General features: G+C 39.5%; 1 long non-coding RNA gene across 1 annotated transcript in view; it reads right to left on the reverse strand.

Annotated features, from left to right (window-relative positions):
- LOC144577086 (uncharacterized) overlaps positions 1 to 23,309 on the reverse strand; it is a 45,482-nt gene extending 22,173 nt beyond the window's left edge. The window contains exon 1 of the long non-coding RNA XR_013520372.1: positions 23,201 to 23,309. This is a non-coding gene — a long non-coding RNA (uncharacterized LOC144577086). The remainder of the gene's footprint in view (positions 1 to 23,200) is intronic.
- Between the last annotated feature and the right edge of the window lie 1,996 nt (positions 23,310 to 25,305).

The raw sequence follows: 25,305 nt of genomic DNA on the forward strand, positions 1-25,305 counted from the left end.
AACATGACAAAGAAAAATTACAAATGAAGCACAAGAAATGGTTTTCTTAAGATTTACATTACTTTTACTGATTGTCAAAAAAAAAAAAAAAAAGAAATGGTTTTCATTTGGTCACTTGATTTGTGACAAGGGTGCCATTTCAATTGAGTGCAAGAGAAGCCGGTCTTCTCAATGAATGATAGTGGATCAACTGGAATCCATTAAAATAAACATTGACCTTCTACTTCACATCATACCAAAATAAAAATTGTGATAGCTCACATTTGAAAACTAAAGCAAGAAAACTTCTAGAAAAAAAGTCTTCATGATTTTAGATAGGTCAAAACATTTTAAACAAGATATAAAAAGTGCTAAAGAGAAAAGCTTAATAAATTGGACTTCATTAAGAATTGTTCAACAAAAGACAACAGAGTGAAAAGGCAAGCCAGAGACCGTGAGAAGGTTTTTAGAAGATATGTAATACATATGATAAGGGACTTACAGTCAGAACTACAAATTAAAAGAATTCAATAAAAAGGGGGAATACTGGAAATAGACACGTAACAAGAGACTATATTCAAATGACAGACAAGTATATGAAAAAGGAAGTTATATCATTAAACATCAGAAAAATACAAATGAAAACCACACGTGACACCACTACACTACCACCAAATGGTTAAAATTAAAGGCATTAATTAAGATCAATTTTTGGTAATGATGTGGCAGACATAGAATTCTCACACATTGCTGATAAGAATTTAAAATCGTTCAACCACTTTGAAAAACTTCAGTCTTTTAAAAAAATTTTTAACAGCTTTAAGTGTAATTCATATACAACAAATTGCAATTCTTAATGTGTACCATTTGATACACTTTTAACATACATATATACCCATGAATCCATTACCATGTCAAAAAAATGAACAGGTCCACATTCCCAGAAGTTTCCTCTTCCTTTGCAATTCTTCCCTTCCTCTTTAACCAGTCCTCGCTACACCCAGGGGACCACTGATCTGCTTTCTGGCACTATGAATTAGCTTGCGTTGTCTAGAATTTTATATACATGATGTCACATAGTATGTACTCTCTGTGTCTAGCTTGTTTTACTGAAACAATGTTTTTGAGATTCACCCATGCTGTGTGTATCAGTAGTTGTTTTGTTTGCTTTGTTTTTTACTGAATACATATGGCTACACATCAACTTGTTTATGCATTCACCTGCTGGTGAACATTTGGGTTGTTTCTGGTTCTTTGCTGTTACAAATAAAGCTGCTATGAATATTAATTTGCAAGTCTTTGTGTGGACATATGCTTTATTTTCTCTTGGGTAAATAACAAATGGAATGGCTAAGTCATAGTATGTGTGTGTGTAATTTTTAAGGAAATATACAGCAATTGTAAATAAAGCTAGAGATACATATTCCCTTTGATCAAGCAAGTCCCAAGAGAACTCTATTTCTCTGGGTATATTCCCAAGAGAAATAAATGCATACGTCCACCCAAAGATACGTTTACAAATGTTCATATAAGGTTGATTAATAATAGCCCAAAATTGGACACATGTCCAGATGTCCATCAATGGTGGCCAGGGACTTCCTTTGCACTGTGGTGTCCCGAGTTGCCTTAGGCCAGCAGGGGCTATTCCGTTGTTCAGAAAATCTGTTATAATCACTGAATGACATACACCATCAATTCCTTTGACTTTCTTTCTTTCCACTGTCCTTTTCTGTCGAACCCTAACACTTATAAACTCAGATTTTGCATAGTCCCTGCCAACATCTGGATGTGACTGAAGAAAACTATGCAGCTTTGTGACTGGTCTCCCTGTGGTACTCAATCAGGAAAAGTTCAGTTCCCTGGGCAGTGTTTGGAAGTGGGGCAGAGAACATTTTGATCATAACGATTGAGGGGCACTAGCAAGGGCCAGAGATGCTAAATGCCAAGGAACATGCCTGCCTGAAGCACTGACAGCCTTTCCACTGAAACCATTGCTCGATCACAAACCTCAAGTGGTCACTGCTGTCTAATTCCCTCATCAATTCCTTTCCTACTCTCCTAGAAAAACTTTTACCTCTTCTCTCTTCAAACCTACAATATCTTTCCCCTCCTCCTCATTTTTACCTGTAAACCACTTTTATCTGTAAACCATACTTCTTATTTAATACAAAAATAGAAAAGTTCAGAAGAAAACTTTGACATGCTTTTGATATCTATCAGTCTACCTACATCTATACTCACATACTCAGTATCCCATCCTGTCACTATACGTTAATTTTCCAGGCTGTTTTCTAAGTCTTCTATTTGTATACTGGATTTTACACCTTTTACCTACTCAACAACTTCCCTCTTACAATCATTGCATCATTGATTCTTCCCCTCTGCTCTATTATTTCCATTGGGATACAGACAATCCATACTACTTCATGATCACAAAATACTCTCCTCTGACATGATATTTCCCTCCACATTTTAGAAGGTGGTAATTTACAGGGAGTCAGGTAACCTAGCTCTGCCACCATCTCACCAATGATCTTGGGTGGCTGGCCTTTACTTATCTCAGTTTTCTCATGTTAAAAATGAAGAGATGACACCGGTTAATCTCTGAGGTCCCTTCCATGGTTAACATCTGACATCTGTGACATATTGCTTCACAACTTGCAGACACAGAGCCAACCTAGCCTGTGTCAGGAAGATGCCAGGCTAAGCACCACAGGGCGTGTGGGAAGGGATAAGACATGCAGTTCTCTGCCTGTGGGAACATAGGGGGACGCAACACAGGAGAATGAGTGACTCTTCTACCAGGTTAAGAATAAGGGCCTAGGCCGGGCGCGGTGGCTCACGCCTGTAATCCCAGCACTTTGGGAGGCCGAGGTGGGTGGATCACGAAGTCAAGAGATGGAGACATCCTGGTCAACATGGTGAAACCCTGTCTCTATTTAAAAAAGTACAAAAAATTAGCTGGGTATAGTGGTGCATGCCTGTAATCCCAGCTACTCGGGAGGCTGAGGCAGGAGAATTGCCTGAACCTAGGAGGCGGAGGCTGCGGTGAGCCGAGATCGCGCCATTGCACTCCAACCTGGGTAACAAGAGTGAAACTCCATCTCAAAAATAAAAGAATAAGGGCCTAAACATAGGAGTCAAGTTCAGAGCAGACCAGCAGAGGGAGATCAATGAAGTAGAAGAACTGGGGAAAGCTTCACGGAAGGTAGTACTCATGATGGGACTTAAAGGATACTCAAAGAACAGTATAAATCCAAAGAGATGAGGAAGGTCTGGCTTATATTCAGTCCCATTTGTTTTGAGGTAGAATAAAGGAAGGCAGAGGGGGAGGGCAAGATGGCCAACTAGACATAGTCAGGTGGAATAGCTCCCACCAAGGGACTGAGATGACTAGCATGCTCCTAACAGATCTTCAGAGGGAAGACACTGAGAGCAGATGAAGGGGAGACACAGAAGCTGGGCTGAAAGGGGAAAAAGCTGGAAACTCTACATGGGGATACAGCACACCTGGACTCGTTCCTGATTCCCAGTGGCTTTGAGGGAATGGGTGAGTTGAACCGACGAGGAGCAACCCAGTTTCACCATGGGTCTCTGGAACCCTGGTAGGAAGAGACCTCTTAAACACCACAGACACTCAAGTTGGCAGAGAGAGCTGCTTAGAGAAGTGGTTGAGATAGCAAGCCAGCTGAAGTGGAGCCCAGATGATTTGGTGTAGGAGTCTCTGTAGCAGAGCACGGCCAGGGACAGCTATCCCCTTAGGCTTTACTTGCTTCTATAAAAGACTTTAGCTCTAGGGGAATTGTCAGTTCTGAATTCTGCAGGGCAATCTTGCTTATCAAATGGGGCCAGTGTGACCTGAGCAACCCTTGGTCTGGTGGCCTCTCCTGGGGTCCCAGTCTATTCATACTTGCTTACAGGCAGTCTTGGGTGCCCTGGGGGCCCACATCGTGGCTTTTGTGCTGGCAGACTATGCCCGACTGGCAGAGAGCTCCAATGGGGTGGCTCCTACTGCCACATACCAGCCCACATGCTCCTTCCCCATACTGCAGCTTTCCCTAGGGCACATGGCAGTTCCCCAAATTGTTTTGCTGGTATCTGTCTAGATGGGTGGGTTTTGCTTTTCATTGTCCTGCTAACACATGAGAGTGAAGTCTACCTCACCTCCTTCTGCTGACTGCCATTGCAGATGGAGCCTTGGTGGGCACACAGCCAGGGAGCCCCACCCCTGCCAGTATACCACCCTTGTATTAACACTATGCAGAAAACAGCAGATCCTCCCCAACCCTGAGCAACCACTCCTGCTTACAGAGGACAGAGAAGTCACCTAGACCTGTGCCCACTGGTGTTCTGCTCCTGAATCAGCACCACCTCCAGTACAACCATGTACACAGTTGCCAGCAGGGGCCCCTCTGGCCATCTTCCCCCACAGCTGCATTGCCTCTACCACCGTGGTGGATGCCTACGGGGAGGCAGACACGCTGGGTCTGCCACAGCTGCTGCTGACATGTGTGAGTGAGGATGAATCCTGCTGTTACTGCACTATCAAATGCTTTGGATGACACCACCCATTGAAGTGTAATGACCAGCAGTCTGGGAGCACCTTGGCCACCCCAGCACCGTGGATTTTTAACCTTGAGGAGCCCGAGAGCAAAGTGAAGGCCTCAATACAAATTTTCCAGAGTTAGAGCACAGGTGGGAGCTGAGCACTGACCCCCTAAAATCTTCCAGAAATGAAGCCAGTCAGCTGAATCCACCTTATATCACAATCACAATTTGATAACATCAAGTTCATTAAACAGGACAAAAGAAAATAAACCCATCCAAAGGTCAGCAACCTCAAAGACCAAAGGAAGATAAGCCCACAAAAATGAGAAAGAATTAGTATAAGAACCCTGACAACTCAAAACACGAGAGTCCTTCTTTCCTCCAAATGGTACTACCTCTCCAGCAAGGGTGCAGAACCAGGCAAAGGTGACTGAAATGACAAAAATAAAATTCAGAATATGGACAGGAACAAAGATCACTGATCATTTTAAAGGAGATCTTTTTAAAGGAGGAGATCTTTTTAAAGGAGTACATTAAAATCCAATACAAGGAAGCTAAATATCATAATAAAACAATGCAGGAACTAACAGACAAAATAGCCAGTAGAGAAAAGAATGTAATCAAACTGATAGAACTGAAAAACACACTGTAAGAATTTCATAATGCAATCGCGAGTATTAATAGCAGGATAGACCAAGCAGAGGACAAAATCTCAAGAGCTTGAAGATTGGCTTTCTGAAATAAGACAGAGAAGAATGGAGAAAAAAAGAATGAAAATGAATGAACAAACCCTCTGAGAAATATGAAATTATGTTAAGAGACCAAATCTATGACTCACCGATGTCCCTGAAAGAGATGGGGAGAACTGGATTAACTTGGAAAACATTTTTCATGAGAATGTCCCTAACCTAGCTAGAGAGGCCAACGTTCAAATTCAGGAAATGCAGAGAACCCCAGTGAGTGAGTTCACAAGCAGATTATCCTCAAGACACATAATCATCAGATTCTCCAAGGTCAAAATGAAAGAAAAAATGTTAAAGGCAGCTAGAGAGAAAGGTCAGGTCACCCACAGAGGGATGCTCATCAGACTAACAGCAGACAAGTTAGCAGAAACCCTATAAGCCAGAAAAGATTAGGGGCCAATATTCAATATTTTTATAGAAAAGAAATTCCAACACAGAATTTCATATCCAGCCAAACTAAGCTTCATAACTAAAGGAGAAATAAGATCTTTTTCAGACAAGCCAATACCTAGGAAGTTTGTTACCACCTATCTTACAAAAGCTTCTGAAAGAAGCACTAAATCTGGAAAGGAAAGACCATTACCAGCTACTACGAAAACACACTGAAGCACACAGGTCAGCGACACTACAAAGCAACCATATGAATAAGTCTATAAAGTAACTAGCTAACAGCATGATGACAGGATCAACTTCATACATATTAATAAATACTAACCTTGACTGTAAATGGACTAAATGCCTCAATTAAGAGACACAGAGTAGCAAGCTGGATAAAGAACCAGGACCCATTGGTATGCTGTCTTCATGAGTCCCACCTCACATGCAATTACATATATAGACTCAAAATAAACGGATGAAGAAAAATCTACCAAGCAAATGGAAAACAGAAAAAAAAGCAGGGGTTGCAATCCTAGTTTCAGACAAAACAGTATTTAAACGAACAAAGATTAACGAAAGACAAGGAAGGGCATTAGATAATGATAAAGGGTTCAATTCAACAAGATCTAACTATTCTAAATATATACACACCCAACGCAAGAGCATCCAGATTCATAAAGCAAGTTTTTAAAGATCTTTGAAGAGACATAAAGTTTCCCACTATTATTGTGTGGGAGTCTAACACTCACTGACAATACCGGACAGATAATCAAGACAGAAAATTAACAAAGATATTCAGGACCCAAACTCAGCACTGGATCGAATGGACCTGATAGACATCTACAAAACTCTCCACTCCCAAGAGACAGAATATACATTCTTCTTATTGCCACATGGCATATATTTGAAAATCGATCACATAGTCAGCAGTAAAACACTCCTTAGCAAATGCAAAAGAAATGAAATCATTACAATCTCTTGGACAACAGTACAATCATATTTGAAATCAAGACAATGTCATTAACTCAAAACCGTACAAGTCCATGGGCACTGAATAACCTGCTTCTGAAAGACTTTTGGGTAAATAATGAAATTAAGGTAGAACTCAAGAAGTCCTGGCTGGGTGTGGAGGCTCACACCTGCAATCCTTGCACTTTGGGAGGCTGAGGCAGGTGGATCACCTAAGCTCAGGAGTTTAAGACCAGCCTGGACAACATGGTGAAACCCCATCTCTACTGAAAATATAAAAATTAGCTGGGTGTGGTGGTGGGTGTCTGTAATTCCAGCTACTCAGGGGGCTAAGGCAAAAGAATCACTTGAACCCTGGAGATGGAGGTTGCAGTGAGCTGAGATTGTGCCACTGCACTCTAGCCTGAACGACAAGAGTGAAACTCCATCTCAAACAAACAAATGAACAAACAAAAAAGTCCTATGAAACTGTGAAGAACAAAGACATAACATACCAGAATCTCCGGAACACAGCTTAGGCAGTGTGAAGCAGAAAATTTATCGCACTAAATGCCCACATCAAAAACGTTAGAAAGATCTCAATTTAATAACCTAACATCACAAGTAAAAGAACTAGAGAACAAAGAATAAACCAATCCCAAAGTTAGAAGAAGACAATAGATAACCAAAATCAAAGCTGAACTGAAGGAGATTGAGGCACGAAAAACCATTCAAAAGATCAACAAAGCCAAGAGATGGTTTTCTGAAAAAAAAATTAATAAAAGATAGACTACTAGCTAGATAAATAAAGAAGAAAAAAGAGATGATTCAAATAAACACAACAAGAAATGACAAAGGGGATATTACTTCTGACCCCAGAGAAACACAAATAACCATCAGAGTATATTATGCACACCTTTATGTACATAGACTAGAAAATCTAAAAGAAACAGATCAATTCCTGGACACATATACCCTCTCAAGACTGAACCAGGAAGAAATGAGATCCTAAACAGGCCAATAATGAGCTCTGAAACTTAGTCGGTAATAAACAGCTTACCAAACACAAAAAGCCTAGGACTGGAGAGTCACGGCTGAATTCCACCAGATGTACAAAGAGGAGCTGGTACCACCCCTGCTGAAACTATTCCCAAGAAACTGAGAAGGAGGGACTCCTCCCTAACTCATTCTATGAGGCCAGCATCATCCTGATGTTAAAACCTGGCAGAGAGACATAACAAAAGAAGAAAACTTTGGGCCAATTTCATTATTGAACATCGATGCAAAAATCCTTAACAAAATGCTGGCAAACTGATTCCAACAGCACATCCCAACAGTTTTTATCATAAGAGGCTGAAAAAGAGTCAGAGCCTCTTGGTCTACTCAGGAGAAAGTGCTTTGGGGAATGTGGAGTGGGATGGTCTGAGGAAATTTTTATTAATAAAATTTTCTGTGGAAAAGATGGAGAACAGGTATTTTCTGTTGTTATATACCTTCCTCACGTCTGCAGCTAACACAGTTAAAAATCCAATTCAGGAGTGATCACAGGGATACTTTTAAACATGTTAAACATTCACTTAAGTTCGGCATTCTCCAGAAATACGCTGGAAAATCTTTGCAAGGTCACACCTCACTAGAATTGTGAGCAAACAAAGGCATCCTATATAGAGTGATTACCACATCATCTCCCTGGAATAGCCTCAAAGGCAATAAAGTTCTAGTCTCCTCAAATGCTCACTTGCAACTGTCATATCACATGTGCAAAATGTTTATTTGAAAACTTTTCTGACTATAAGACAAGAAAATACTGTATAATATTTCTGTTCATAGTTCACCCAGAATATTATGTACTTGGCAAAGGTCGGGACTTAACAATTCTCTGTTGGAATGTGTGTTTTCAACACTTCATAGCCAAATAAGATTCTTCAAATAAGACAGCGATAATCTGGTAGGGAGATAGTCAAATCTCCTGGCTTCTGTCTGAATAAAATGTCTGAGTCTACTCCAACTCATTTTATGACATATCTGCTTGAAGAATCTTGATGCTTTTGTCACTTCTTTTCTCTATCTTCCACCTCCGGGTTTGTTGCCAAACTGTGTTAACTCTGCAACAGAATATAATCATTGACCAAGACTCACAGGACGTTCTGACTTTCTGAACTGTTTCTGTGACGCTGTGTTCTTTTCAGGAATTTGCCTGGGCAAAGTCCTTGCGTTTATATTAGATTTGGGCTGACAGAGGCCATTTCCCAAAGATATTCTGGTAATATCTTAAAATATCTAGGGTTATGAGGTTGGTCTTGATGTACAAAGGATGTGATGGTGATAATGATGATGATATTTTGCTGCTTGGATAGAGTGCTTTATAGTTTACCTGCAGCTATATTTTGAGGAAATAAGAGAACACAGTTCAGAGATAAAAGCTACATAGGTTAAAAAACATCTGAGAAGCTAGGGTCTTCTGAATTGAGAGCATGTATTCTTTCTGAAAGACTCAATCAAGATAACTGCTATAAACAAGCAAATCAAGGTGTGGTAGCAGCAGAGGAAAAATGTCCAAGCCTAAAACACAGCATGATATTAAGGCATTCTTTCTAAAACGGGACAGATACTCTTTCATTCACCAAATAATGAATTTAAAACCACTCTGCTTTTTATGTATATTTTAAAAATATATCCACCCTTTCAATCTTCTTTATAAATAACTTCCTCAATACAAAAAGTCATATTAATTTCTCTCCTTGTAAATATTTAGATGAGGGCAAGACATTGATTTGCTTGCCTTCTCTTCTTCCCACCTTCACCACATAGCTGTAAGAGATGGCTTTATAATGTGTGGCTTTTCACAAGAAAATTGATGACTTTCAATATTATATACTGTATAAAGTCAAACAAAACAAAAATGGGTGTGCAACAGTGACCACTCACATAATGGCAATGAATAAGCAATTAAAATAGTAATGTAGTAAAGAATTACATATTTGTATATTATATAAGAAGTAACTATAAAAAGCAGTTATGTAGGAATCCAAGGTGGCACTCAGCCCCATCAGCTAGTGAAAAAACCCCACACATATTAAATGCCAGTATTCTGCTCAGCACTCGATAGTGTCTGAAACAGACACTGCATAGTTTGCCCTATTGAAGTTCACCATCTAGGTGGGAAGTTGCTATCTTTCACCAGAACCTAGAGGATTAATGAAACTCCTCTTATTACTGTATCAATTCAAAGAAAATATTTTGTAGCATAACTCGAGAATCTATTTGCAGATTTGGAGAAGACTAGCAAATCTGATGACTGCAAGGATTGCCCAAGTAGTAAATAGGTAGAGAAATGGCTGCAGCAATAGAAGTACAGCTGCTAAGATTCCGTACAGTGAAGCCTGAACTTAGAGCAATGGTCTGAGTGACAAACAACTGAAATTAGTTGCTATGTTCACAAGAAGGTCACTGGTCTCCAGTGACCCAGAGGGGTCCCATACCAACTTGGATCACACGAGCAGCAGAATGATACAAAGTAGCATGATAAAAGAATGAGGATCTAAAAGAAAACAAGGCTTTCATAAATCATACATTAGTCTCTTGACTGTGGCATTCTGTTGGAAGAGGGAAGGGTGAGCAGATAAAGAATCATCATAAATACAAGTAGGAAGTTGGTGGCTCCCCTTCTGAGGATAAGAACGTGGTCCCAGCAGGGCGCGGTGGCACCTGTAATCCCAGCACTTTGGGAGGCCGAGGCGCGTGGATCATGAGGTCAATAGATCAAGACCATCTTGGTCAACAAGGTGAAACCCTGTCTCTACTAAAAATACAAAAAATTAGCTGGGCATGGTGGCACGTGCCTGTAATCCCAGCTACTCGGGAGGCTGAGGCAGGAGAATTGCCTGAACCCAGGAGGCGGAGGTTGTGGTGAGCCGAGATCGCGCCATTGCACTCCAGCCTGGGTAACAAGAGCGAAACTCCGTCTCAAAAAAAAAAAGAATGTGGTCCCGAAACAAGTTCAAAGGGCAGATGTTTATACAGGATTATAGAGTACAATATGGGAAGGTCTGGACAAGGATGGTTTTCAGAATCATAGGAAAGGCAGTTAAATGCACAGCAAGGGAGTCTAGAATCATGGTCCAAACTTGATTAAGCAGAAAGTCTGTATCACCACGGTGTATATGGACCAATGTCTCCATCTCCTTCCAAACACTGAAATATCAAATATAGGGCAGCCATACAGAATTAGACAAATACAAGGCATATAAGCTGTTACTTTATGATTTCAGTAACATTTTTCTGCTCAGTACAGGATGTTGTGATGATCATTTTCAGCAGAGTAATGCAAGCAGCTGTGATCAGTTAGCATCCAAAATAACCTTTCTGCAACACCCAGAGTGCTTCTTCTAGACCTCTCTTATGAGTGGGAAAGGATATATTAATATGTTGCCTATCAAGATTCTCATCGGATGAAGGACCAAGTGAACAGGAGCTTTCAGGTGGCTGACTGCATTTTAGTGCAGGTGTTTGTGAGATATTTATAAAAATTTAACATCACCATCAGGCTACAAGATGCATAAAGCTAAGGACTATGACCATCTTGTGCAAGACTGTATCCTTAGGGTGTAGTACATAGCAGCAGCTTAACAAACCTGCTCCTTGTTTGTTATTTTTTAGCAAACCTGCTCTTTAGTTGGACACAGTAGTGTGGGTTCAGTTACTGACAACTATAGTCGATTGTCATTATTTGCAGTAATGTTTTATAAAGTCACCATAAACACTGAATTAGTGAATACTAAATCACTGCTCCTAGTGGAAATGCGGAATGAGGTTCCTGTGATCCTCTGGTCACAACATTTTCATCAACTGGTTAATACATAATCTTGTTTTATGTTTGGTCCTGTATAAAGACACCTTATTTAACAAATACTGTTGATTCGTTAACATTGAACTCAACAGCACTAAACTCATGCTTAAACAAAGCTTATCCAAACATGTGTTTTCTCTACATCAAAGCACTAGGAAGACCAGACAGCACTTCAGCACTACGCTAGAGACCATTTTAAACAGCAAATTCACCAAAAAAGGTGCAAAAAAGAAACAACAACAACAACAACAACAACAAAAAAAAAAAACAGCCAAAAATCACAGCACTAGACCACGAAAAGGAAAGTTATTGATGACAGCCGGAACAAGAAGGCAGAGTATCACCTTGTTCTACCTGAGTTATTTTGCTGTCCTGAGAAAGACAAAACAGAAACTGGTCGGTGCAATTCAGAGTAGAAATGGATCCAAAAGGTGTTTGCAGTGATCATCCACGTGCTCAGCAGTTCCACAGAATGGGGCCTGATTAAGAGCTATTTTCTTTGGATGGTTAAAGAGGGGGACATTAGGAAGATGGTCATGGAACTAAATGATCGCCAAAATGTCAAACGCCATGTTTAGCAGGTCCTACCAGAATGTTAAAAAAGGCATATTTAGAGTGAACAGGCCATATGTCAGTGAGCAAAAATAGAGAAGGAATAGAACAGGCTAGAAATATGTCCAGAAGAAGTTCAGGGAAAGTCACAGTGGCTGCTAAGAAAAGGCAGGAAGTATCAGAGAACTTCTTAATAACATGCCACACTAAATTCTTTGGATTCTGCTAAAGAGTGAGGTGAAATGCATATGTTTATTCTCTGTTTCCTAGCCTAGGAAAGGAGGCATGCTGATGATGGTGCCCAGGTTTGTACAGGTGGGCTTTACGTGCAGGTAGCTCTGCAGGTAGATATTAAGCACCCATTGATGCTCATTCTTTCTCTTGTGTGTATGCAGAGGCTCAGCTGTCAGGAAGGACAGGAACAGCTCTGGCCAGTTAGGCTTAATGGCTCATTTTAGCTGTTCTTGGTGATTGAATCGCCACAATTATAGAAGGCTGCGCAAAACTTCTTGGCAAGATTGCCTCATCATTACCTCACAGCCTTACCATAAGGCTTCATGCCTTGCAGGCTTAAAGCACAAGCTCTAGGCCTAGCATCTGGTCATTAATGAGGCTATTTGGGACCTGAAACCCAATACTCACTTATATTACCCTTGCCTGGAAAAAACAAAAGTACTAAGGGTTAACGCTGTGAAGCAAGGGTCCAAACTGCAGGAAAGATCATTTGGCTGTCCCCAGAAAGGTATTCTAACTTAACGTGCATGGCTTCCTTGCTTTCATGACTCATCATGTGGCTCCCAAATCCTAACTGATCAGGTGGTTCTCTTGTCTTAGATCTTTTTTGGTACCACATGCAAAAGCACGCTTCATTTATTCTTTCAATAACTGAGAGCCCACTATACGTCAGAAAGTGTTCAGGAAGACATTGGGAATAATGCAATGAACAAAACAGAGAAGTCTATGCCTCTAGTCCTTCATGTATATACGGTGATAAATAGGTATGACATCTAAACTGGCACGGCACTGACCAATCAGAAGAGATGTTGGCTATAGTTCTGGAGAGGGGAAAGGACTCTTTGCTTGTTGGATTGTGGGGAGATCCATGAAATCTGGAGGAAGGGGGATGGGTAGCAAAGGGTGCTTGGCTCAGGACAGCAGCTATTATCGACTTATACAGAAGAAAGTATTTCAGTATTTTTAACAACTGATGCGGCTGAATACAAGCCTGGTAGTGTCATGTAGAAAATAATGGCATATGACCAAAATGTGAATAGAGTGACTTGTTCCAGGGACAGTGAAAGAAAATATGTAGGTTTTACAATGGAACTTTTTAGGGGAACCCTTAAAATAAAGTGGGAAAGGGAGAGTAGGTAAGAGCAGTACTTTAATGTTTTCTAAGCAGCAAATTTTGTTTTTATACTATTATGTGAAAACAAAGTACCCTTAATCTTATTTACCTGGAGTGCGTCATGATCTCAAGGTCTGATGTAAGGTGATAAGTACAAAAACAGCAGATGCTTTATAGGAGAAAGAATATAAACCAATAACACCTGAACTTAGTAACATATGAATATTGATAACTTTCTCTCATGGATGTAACAGGAAGCAGTGGAGTAAAAAATAAAGCTGTAAGTCATGACAAGAAGCAGAAGCAGCAGGTCTGCTCTGAGTAATGTACCAGCTTCAGACTTGGTTGGCCTTCAGGCAAGGAAGGGTAGATATTTCCCTCACAGCTCTATTTCTGGACAAAAAATTCCAGGTTAGGCTTAATAGGCTTCTCATTTTCCACTCTGAAGTAGTTTGAATCCAATGAAAGTCATTTTTAAGTATTAGTTTTTGAGAAGGTGATATTTAAGAGACTCAAGAGTTTTAAAAAGTATGGCCAAGAGCTATGAGCAGACTGTAAAGAGAGAAAAAAAACCAACATTTTAGGCCTATGTAATGCCCTCAACATGAACACAGAAAAAGGAAAGAAACAAGACATCTAAAAATCCAGTTGCTATGCCTAAGGAAAGAATTCTCATCAATGTTATTCACAGTGTGGTGAATAGCATCTTCTTTCAATAGTCTGCCAAATCCTAAATGCAAGGTTTCTCAGTTTGAGATCTGATTTATCTGGAAAGATGATCTATAACTTTAAGATGTTTTTCAAAGCCATCCCTAACCTAAGAAAAGATTAAGAACCACTTGCATAAATTCATTCATTTATTCAACAAGCATTTATTCAGTACCTACTATATGCCAGGTACTAGTCTGAGCACTGGAGTAGTGCAGAGGGACTCCAGTGAGGTCTCCACTCTTCACGGAACTTCCATTCTACTAAGGATGTTGGAAGAGTTTATGAGTGTTTGAGTCTAATGCACTTGGGCTTAGACACTGGTATGGCAACCTGGAACAGGTTTTTATGGCTCCCTGAACTTCCATTTCTTCCTCTATAAAGTAGGAATAAAGATTAGAAGAACTTAAATGATTCAAATATCTAGCACAGGGATAAAAAGTCAGTAATTTAATTATTATTTATTATTAAACTCCCTTCACCAGGAAAAAGTAGGTATGGGTTAGAGATACATCACTACCCCATTTTTATAGATGAAAAGGTTAAGCTCAAAGGGGTTGCATGAATTGTGTTAGGCAAGGGAGTGATTAATACAACTGTGCTCTGAGGTAACTAGCTGACAGATTGGCTGGCTCTTGACGTCTCTCTTCTGTAATGCTTTTCCCCAACAGGGCTCTGCTGGATTCATCAGCTTTAAAGGACCATTTAATTATTTAAAACAGGGATTGGTGAACTATGACACACTGCTTGTTTTTATATGGCCCTCAAGTTAAGGGTGGTTGCTACATTTTTAAGTGGTTGAACACAAAGAAAAATAGTATTTTCCTTATAATTGAAAATAATTAGAAATCTAAATTCTAGTCTCCATAAATAAAGTTGTATTGGAACATTGCACACCCATTTGCTAATGTATTGCTCTAAAATGGCTTTCATGCTACAACAGCATATTTAAATAGTTGTGACAAGAGACCCTATGGCCTGCAAAGCCTAAAATATTTACTATCTGGCCCTTTACTAAAAAAGTATGCCAACTCTGATTTAAAATGCCATTCTCTTGTAGGATAGACATACCAAATATACATCTAAATTAGTAATGAGTATTCCTTGAAATTAAAAAAATCAAGTGTATCTGGTGTAAGTGTGCAGAGTGAAACATTTTGATCACAGCAATTAGAATATTCAAATGAGACAAGTAATATTTATGAGCATTTTCGAAGTGTTAAGTCATTTGGTCCCCACAACAACCCTAAGCAGCAAGTACTTTTTACATCTGAGAGAAGCGAAATTCTAAAAGCTTGGAAAATATATCAGAGGCCACAAAGCTAGTAAATAGCTGGGCTGCAATTTGAACTGAAGCCTATACTTCTATCTACCAGACCAATATCACATAATGGATAGCTCAACAGTAAGAAGCTTTGAATAGGTAGGCTTACCTAGTCTCTGACTTTCCAAAATCTATTCCCTGATGCTAACTTATAGCTAGATTCATTACTTTTCTAAGATAGTTTTTTCCTTCTGTAAAATGAGAAAAATACCTAACTTGCGAGGTTTTTCTTTTCATTGACAATATTCAATATAATTGCCAGGTTATTATAAAGACTTAACATATTTACAATGCCCTACATGTATCAATATATCACATGTGCCCCCAAAATGTGTGCAACTATTATATATCAATAGAAAATGATGATACATTAGGTCACATAGAAACCTCAATAAACTAGTATGTGTGTGTGTGCATGTGTGTGTATGTATATACACACACACATATATATGTATGTTACAATGCCTGGATACTATATTATATGTATATTACAACGCAAAATATATATGTATATTTTTTATAATACCTGGCATACTATAAATGATAGCTGCTACTATTTCATTACTATTATTTAGGAGATATTTTCCTAAGATGCACATGCACAGCAAATCTGCTAAGCCAACTCTGGGGTCAGCTATAAGAATTGCAAAGACCAGTAAATATGTTCCCTAGCCCCTGAAAGAAGACCTAGCAATCATTCCCAGGCTGCCAGTGCTTGTTAGGCAGCTCCTCCATCTGGCGATGGTTTCTGCACCCATGGTAAAGGAAAGGAGGGACAAATACTGCTGAGTTGGAATGAGGAGCTGGTAATACGTCCTAGGTCAGTTCTTCATAGCCGATGAATGGTGCTTGCCTATGAGAAAGTGTGTGCTCTACAGGAGGAATCAACATTAGCATGTGGAGAAGACACAGCTATTATGTAGAAAGAGGAGAGGTGGCGGTTGTGAGGGAAGGTAACACAGTAGTTGTTATTTTTACTCTAGAATTATCTTTTTTGAAAAAGAAAACTAGAGAGACTGAGACACTGAAATGTGCTATGACATTACTTTAAACCCCTAGCAGGGGAAATATCTGCTACAAGATTTCCTTAGTCTCTAATTTGGTGGCAGGTAGTTCCCCTGGTCACAAACCTAGGGGTTTATCTTCCATTGATGAACAAACAATAATTACCTTCCTAGTGTGGGCCAGGCACTGTGCCAAGTACTGTGATCAGATCTTCTCAACTGATTCTCACAACTACCCTGTGAAGTAGATGTTCATATCTCCATTTTATAGATGTGAAAACAGACTTGGAAGGGGTAAGTGATGCTGAACCTGGCCCAGCAGTGCTGGTAAGAATCAGAGTTAGGATTGAATCAACTCTTCTGACATCTGTTCCACTGCCCTTTCAGCTACTCCGTAGCTGCCACTTATGGGTAGTGTTCTGTGTGGATACAATGCCCTTCATGTATCAAAATGTCACATGCACCCGCACGTGTTAATTTGTTAATTCATTCAACAAATATTTATGAGACACATCATGAAGAAGTGTCTAAGAGGGAGCACACACTGCAGTAAAACCCAGACATAGGAGGAAGCATGGAGGACAGTGGGCATAAGGAATAACTGCAAATGGGTATGGAGATTTTTAGGATGTTGAAACTGTTCTACAGTAGATTGTGGTGATGGACATGAAACTGTGGGAGTATACTACAAATGATTAGACTGTATACTTTAAATGAATGATATTTATAATATGTAAATTATATCTCAATAAACCTGCTACAAAATTAAAAATAAATATACCAAAAAAGGATATACTCCATAAAAGATTAGAATAGAAATAGGCATATGTCATATGAGTCTTTACATTAAAATAGAATACAGTGCAGGATTATGGTATTATAGTTTGATTTTGGTACATGCCACAATACATAATTATAAACATAAGAACAAAACAAACAAAAAACCCCAGGTATGGCCAGATGTAAAGGTTCGTGCCTAGAATCCCAACACTTGGGGAGGTAGAGGCAGGAGGATGACTTGAGCCCAGGAGTTTGAGCCCAGCTGGGCAACATAGCAAGACTCTGTCTCCACAAAATAAAAAACATTAGCCAGGTGTGGTGGTGCATGCCTGTAGTCCCAGCTTCTCAGGAGGCAGAGGCGGGAGGATTGCCTCAGCTAGAGAGGTCGAAGCTGCAGTGAGCCATGCTCATGCCACTGTACTCCAGCCTGGGTGACAAAGCGGGATCTCTCTCTCTCTCTCTCTCTCTCTCAAAAAAGGGGGGATTCCTATTTCTTTCCTGTGTAACTCCCACAGCTGTTATGTTAGGCTCAAAATTAGGTTTGCTGTGCAGGTGTGGTGGCTCATGCTGCGATCCCAGCATTCTGGGAAGACTGGGCAGAAGGATCACTTGAGGACAGGAGTTTGAGACTAGCTGGGGGAACATAGCAAGACTCAGACTCTACAAAATAAATAAATAATTTTTTAAAAAAATTACGTTTGCTAGGACACCTTTTTCCATACCAGTAGGATGGATTTAACAAGAAAGCATTGAGCACCTCTGAGTTCTAGTTTTGTCCTAAGTGCTTTAAAAAGAAAACCAACTGTAAAGCATACTTAGGCTTCCTTTCCAAACTTTAAGTTCATTTCTCCATGGACTGAGAAGCAGAGTCTGAATACATAGAAATATATACAAGTTTTGACGTAGATGGGAACTGAACAGAGTTCCCTCTTAATTGGAAAAGTTCCCACTGGTTCATGATTCCAACAAATCAATGGTATATTTCAGCAACTGAGGTTAAAGTTAGTCCCTTATTCCTACTTGAACTCAAATTGGTGCTGGATTTGCTTCTTTCCTTGAGTAAGAGCTGGAAGAATTAAAGCCTTTCATTTCTTTCCCAGCTTTACAGAATTCGAGGAGCCTAAAGTAAAGCATCCCATAACGTCAGTAAACACGAAGGAATTTTAACATTAGAATTTGCTTTTAGAAAAAGAGGCAAAAGCCAAGTAAGTCGATACTAGGAACTCACTTTGAAGACGCTCTGAAAGTCCCAGCACAGACTCTGCGCCATCCGATAACCTTCTACACTGACCGCATAGGATAAACTGGAACAGTATGAGAAGGATGAGACCGAGACACTGAAAGATCTGGATGTGCTTTCCAAATCATTACAAAATGTGAATCTCAATAGACATACACTTACTAAATGACGCACAAAGATTACACTAAAAACATGTTTTCAAGAAAGTTGAAAACCAGGTTATCTGCTGTTTGCACAAAATTATTCTGCATATAAATATTCTGTTTCACCCGTTTCAGTTAATCTAGAGTTACAACATATGACTAAAGTCCATTAAGCAGTCAGTGTCCCTCAAGATTCAACAAATTAGATTGATTCTGTGGACACTTTAAGTTTATAACTTCATAATTCATTGATTGAAGTTATAGCTGTTTGTCTATATTAGGGTTTATTAGGACAAACACTCTTTGCTGACTTTGGAAATGCTTATTTTTTCTGTGCTTAATCATCTCTAAGGAACAAACACTAAACCATATAAATAAAAATCCTCCTCACCATTTCAATAGGCTAAAAACCCTTAATATGACACAAATAAGGGTAAGGGTTTATGTTGGAAACGTGAATCAAAGATGAGCTCAGATACTTATAATTTGAAAGCTGCATCCCCTTACAGCTACTTTTGAAAGTACTTAGCATGCGAAAATAACCAATGCTCACTAAGCAAGAGGTGTTAACATTTGTATACATTATCTCTGGAGATACCCCAGTATCCAATTACATGCACCCCATCTACCTGTCACTTCACCTTCTATTTCACAGACGACAAGGTGCAGGTAGAGATGATGCAATCTAACATCACACTGCTAGTAAATGCCAGAGCCAGGATTACAAGGACTCTTAAACCTCGATGTGGATGTAAATTGCCTGGGGCACCTTGATAAAATGGAGTAGTGCTGGGGTGGGGCCTGAGAGTCTATATTCCAGACATGTCAATGTCCGTGATCCACAGACCTTCCTTTGAGTAGTAAGATCATTACAGGATTCAGTAAAGAATGCCTAGATGTTCCTCCATCCCGTTTGTTTTAGATTATTGGCATACATAGTCTTATTGTGCTTGGCAAAAACATGTTTTTCTTTTTATGTGAAGTTTTGAGGCAACTATGCACCAACCACATCTACCAGTGCCATTTTTTCCTACAGTATGTGCTCAGTTCATGTCTCTGTCACATTTAGCAAGACATGTCAGACACCGCAACACTGATGTGCCAATATTGCAAGAACAATTAAGTTTTTTTCATTATTATACTAACATGGTTCTCAGTGAGCTTTGAGGTTGCTACTGTAGTCGTTTTGGGGACACACTATGCCCATATAAGATGGAAAACTTAACTGATGAATGCTGTGTTCTGACGGCTCCACCGACCGGCTGTTCTACTGTCTCTCGACCTCTCTGAGTTTCCCTATTCCCTGAGACACAGCAATAGTGAAATTAGGCCAATTAATAACCTTGCAATGCCCTCTAAGCATTCATCTGAAAGGAAGAGTCACATATTTGTCACTTTAAATCAAAAGCTAGAAATGATTAAGCTTAGGAAGAAAGGCATCAAAAGCCAAGAGAGGCCGGGCACGGTGGCTCAAGCCTGTAATCCCAGTACTTTGGGAGGCCGAGGTGGGTGGATCACGAGGTCAAGAGATCGAGACCATCCTGGTCAACATGGTGAAACCCCCGTCTCTACTAAAAATACAAAAAAAAAAAAAATAGCTGGGCGTGGTGGTGCGCGCCTGTAATCCCAGCTACTCGGGAGGCTAAGGCAGGAGAATTGCCTGAACCCAGGAGGCGGAGGTAGCGATGAGCCAAGATCGCGCCATTGCACTCCAGCCTGGGTAACTAGAGCGAAACTCCGTCTCAAAAAAAAAAAAAAAAAAAGGCCAAGAGAGAGTGAAGCTAAGTGTCTTAAGGAAATTAAAAGTTCACACCAGTGAGTACAAAATATGAAGAAATTGAAACAGTCTTATTACTGTTAGGGACAAAGTTTTAGTGGTCTGAATATAAGATTAAACCAGCTACAACTTTCCTTAAGCCAAAGCTTAATCTACAGCAAGAGCCTAATTCTCTTCAATTCTATGCAGGCTGAAAGGTGACAAAGCTACAGAAGAAAAGCCTGACACTAGCAGAGGTCTAAGGAAGAAAGCTGTCTCCGTAACATAAAAGTGCAAAGTGAAAAAGTAAGAACAGATGCAGAAGCTGTAGGCAAGTTATCCAGAGATCGAGCTAGCTGATGAGGGCGGCTACACTACGAAATAGATTTTCAAAGTAGACAATACAGCCTTCTACTGGGAGAAGATACCTCTAGGACTTTCATAGCCAGAGAGAAGTTAATACCTGGCTTCAAAGCTTCAAAGGAAAGTCTTGCTTATTAGGGGCTAATGGAGCTGGTGACTGTAAGTTGAAGCCAGTGCTCATTTGCCATTCCAGAAATCCTATGGCCCTCAATAATTATCCTAAATCTACTCTACCTGTGCTCTAGAAATGGAACAACAGAGCCCGGATGACAGCCTACCTGTTTAACAGCATGTTTTACTGAATATTTTAAGCCATTGTTGAGATCTACCTCTTAGAAAAGAAGGGTTCTTTAAACATATTACTGTCCATTGGTAATGCACTTAACCTGGTCACTCAAGGTCTCTGATGGAGATTTACAAGATGAAATTTTCATGCCTGTTACCACAACATCCATTCTACAGTCCATGGATCAAGGACTGATTTCAACTTTCCAGTCCTATTACTAATGAAATACGTTTTTTGTAAGGCTATAGCTCTCCTAGATAGTAATTCCTCTGATGGATCTGGACAAAGTCAATTGAAAATCTTCCATAAAAGACCATTCTAGATGCCGTTGAGAACATTCGTGATTCACAGGAGGAGGTAAACATATCAACCTTAATAGGAGTTTGGAAGTAGATTCCAACCGTTATGGATGACTTTGAGGAGTTCAAGACTTCCATGCAAAAAGTAACTGCAGATGTGGATGAAATAGCAAGAGAACTTGAATTAGAAGTGGAGCCTGAAGATGTGACTGAATTGCTGCAATCTCATGATAAAATTTTAATGCATAAGGAGCTGCTTCTTATGGGTGAGCCAAGGAAGTGGTTTCCTGAGATGGAATCTATTGGTGAAGATGCTCTGAACACTGTCGAATGTTCAGGAATGACGACAAGGGTTTAGAAGATTTCACAAACTTGGTAAAGCACTGGCAGGGTTTGAGAGGACTGACTCCAATTTTTAAAGAAGTTCTAATGTGAATAAAATGCTATAAGACAGCATTTCATGCTAGAGAAATCTTCCGTGAAAGTAACAGTCAATGGATGTGGAAAACTTAATAGCTGGTTGATTTTAAGAAATTGCCATAGTCACTCCAAGCTTTAGTAGCCACCACCTGGAATAGCCATCAACAAGGTAAGACCCTCTACCAGCAAAAAGATTACGACTTGCTGAAGGCTCAAATGATCGTTAGCATTTTTTCACAATAAGAAATTTTTAAATTAAGGTATGTAAACTGGCTTTTAAAAAACATAATGCTATTGCACACTACAAACGTAACTTTTATATGCACTGAGAAATTAAAACTCTGGTGACTTGCTTTATTGCAATATTCACTTTACTGCAGTTATTTGAAATGGAACATACTGTACTCCAAGCTATGCCTGTATTTGCACACATGGTGACAGGGATTCAAGATACTAAGAGCTTCAGTTCACAGTGTCCCAAGTTATGCCAGGGATTTTGTTTGAGGCAAAACTGTGATCATGTGTCACTGACTTACTCTGTGAAGTGGCATTTGATGTATCTGTAGTAAGGCATTTCTTTCACTATGTTGCAATTTATTTCCACTTAGCTGGAATATCTCTTTTATAATTTTATGTTTCCAGCACCAAGCAGATAGGCCAAAAGTTTAATACAGAAAGCTGAGCACCAACTCTTATTCTCTTCCTCCTGGGCCCGCAGACTACATTTTCTGTCCTCCTAACCTTGCACGTATGTGTAGCCCAGTGACTGATTCTACATAATGGCATTTGAATGTAAGTGGTATGTGCCACCTCCAGGTCTGGCATATAAAAACGTTGTGGGCAGGTCCTCCATGCTGTTTTCCCATCTGCCAGCTTGAAGCAGAAAAGCACGAATCCTTTGGGAGCCACATGTTGAAGCTGGCAGAGCCCCAATATTGAAGATGCTTAGGTCTCTGAATCAGGACTTGGAGAAGAGCGGCTTGCTCATCAAGAACATCTGTTTAGGTTTTATGTGAAAAATACATTTCTATTGTGGTGAAGCCATTATGCATTTTCAGACGGTTTGTTATAGCAGCTAATATTATTTTAGCATATAGATTCTTAGTAATGATTTGTTGAATGAGTGGAAGAAGTATAGAGTTCTCTGTATTGTGATCTTGCCCATTTCATGCAGGAACGAGCTAGAATTTCTATGCTAGCAAATTAATGTCAGAAAAATGAGCTCATAGGTAAAAATGCATTTTCTCCTGTAACGGCCTCCATAATTTTATTATGAAGCTTACCTTGGCATGCTTTTGGCACTTCATAGGGTATCACTGTCAAAGTCTGTGCCGTTTTCTAGGTGGCGTAAGTTCATCACATTCAGATGAACATTTTCTTAGTGTTATCTGGTTGCCCAAGAAGTGGTTCTAAATGCTACTTTCCTGTTTAACTTTGCCCAAAGGAGGAATTTCTACTTAAGGGATGAGACAGTAAATGAGCATTTGTATAAAAACAAAAATCCAAATGTTTAAATTTAACATTAAACCCACCTCAAAATATTTTCATAGTCCCAGAATGATGACTGCTAACCTCTGCTGCTAGGCCCCGAACTCTGGTCCTCCCCTGGAACTTGGCTAAGCAAATGTCATCTAAACAAAACATAAATAATGAATTTTTTAAAAAAACCCTTCTTTAGAGGACATAAGGGAAAATGTTAAAGTCTAACAGCTGTGCAGATGTAGTTATCAACCAAACAGCTCAAGCTATCAGTGGCAAAGTCACCCTGAAATGACGTAGAATCTACATGATTTGGCTCTTAGTCCAACATGCTTTCACTAGCTTGAGCCTCCATTTCATTTGTAAAATAAGAGGTTTCAGTGTAATAAATAAATTTCCTAATAAATTTTAACACCTAATTTACTATTGGAAATAAAATTGATAGATAACATAACCTACCTACTTAAAAATACATTTTATAATTTATATTATTTCAAAATGTAAATGTCAGACACATCTAAACTAGAAAACATAAATAGTCAAATGCCTTATAAACCTACTAATAAAAAATAAGTTTGGATTTTAAAGAAGCAAAAGACTAGAGGTCATTCTATTCAAGAAGTAAAAGAAAAGTTATATAAAAATGTCTTATTTGTATTCAGTAAGAGAAAGGAACTTAAGTAGGCTTCTAACTCAAGTCAAGTAACATGGTTGAAATGAAGAAAATTAGGAAGACTGGGCTATATCTATAAATGTTATGCCCGAACAATTTTCTTTTCCTTTTGGAGACAGTCTTGCTCTGTCACCCAGGCTAGAGTGCAGTGATGCGATCTCAGCTCACTGCAACCTCCACCTCCCAGGTTCAAGTGATTTTCCTGCCTCAGTCTCCTGAGTAGCTGGGACTACAGGTGCATGTCACAATGCCTGGCTAAATTCTGTAGTTTTTTTGTTTTTGTTTTTTTAGCAGAGACGGCGTTTCACTATGTTGGCCAGGCTGGTCTCAAACTTTTGACCTCAGGTGATCCATCCGCCTTAGCCTCCCAAAATGCTGGGATTACAGGCGCAAGCCATTGCATCCGGAGGAGCAATTTTCTTATGGTGTGATATGTAGAGGCAGTTATGAAGTATTACAGAATCTTGATATATTCTATCTTGATAACCCACACATATGGAGAGAAATTAATTCAGTAAACTTAAAACTCTCAAGATGTAGAAAAGAGGCTGCAATGGAAAGAATCAGTAACTCCCACAACATAAACCATAATTATTGTGTTATCTAGGATTCAATAAGGGAAATATTTTTAAGATAATCTTAATTAACAAAATGCAGTAACAGCCTCACATTTCCTGTGTCTCCATTACTTTAATAATTTGTGCAAATTTATGTTTCAGTAAGTAGAGAAAAATTTTAAATTTGATACCTATTATCTTTGTTAATAGTTACCAGATTAGTTTCTTTTGCAACTCTCTCCTAGTATTTTCTCCCATTACCCAAAGAGAGATAAAGCAAAACAAACAAAAATTCAGCCTATAGTATGTTTCTTCATTTTTCAGAACTGCAGTTTATCTTAGAAAACTAAGAAAAAAGACTGACTAGAAACTGTTTTAAAGTTTTGAAAGATGTTTTACATATGAACATTAAGATGTTTGTACATGGCCGGGCGCGGTGGCTCAAGCCTGTAATCCCAGCACTTTGGGAGGCCGAGGCGGGTGGATCACGAGGTCAAGAGATCGAGACCATCCTGGTCAACATGGTGAAACCCCGTCTCTACTAAAAATACAAAAAATTAGCTGGGCACGGTGGCGTGTGCCTGTAATCCCAGCTACTCAGGAGGCTGAGGCAGGAGAACTGCCTGAACCCAGGAGGTGGAGGTTGTGGTGAGCCGAGATCGCACCATTGCACTCCAGCCTGGGTAACAAGAGCGAAACTCTGTCTCAAAAAAAAAAAAAAAAAAAAAAGATGTTTGTACACGACTTCACACAAACTGTCATGGAATATCAGAATAATACTGATTGAAGGGAATGCTTCTTTGGCAAAAAGGCTATATGGCAATTCAGGGAGAATCTCGTGTTACTAGTTACTGAACATAAATATGCAAGACATTAATAATGCCAATATTAGGACCACTAAGCCCAATGGTCCTAATATTCCTTCTCT

This window comes from Callithrix jacchus, chromosome 7 (genome assembly GCF_049354715.1).
Source record: "Callithrix jacchus isolate 240 chromosome 7, calJac240_pri, whole genome shotgun sequence".
NCBI lineage: Eukaryota > Metazoa > Chordata > Mammalia > Primates > Cebidae > Callithrix > Callithrix jacchus.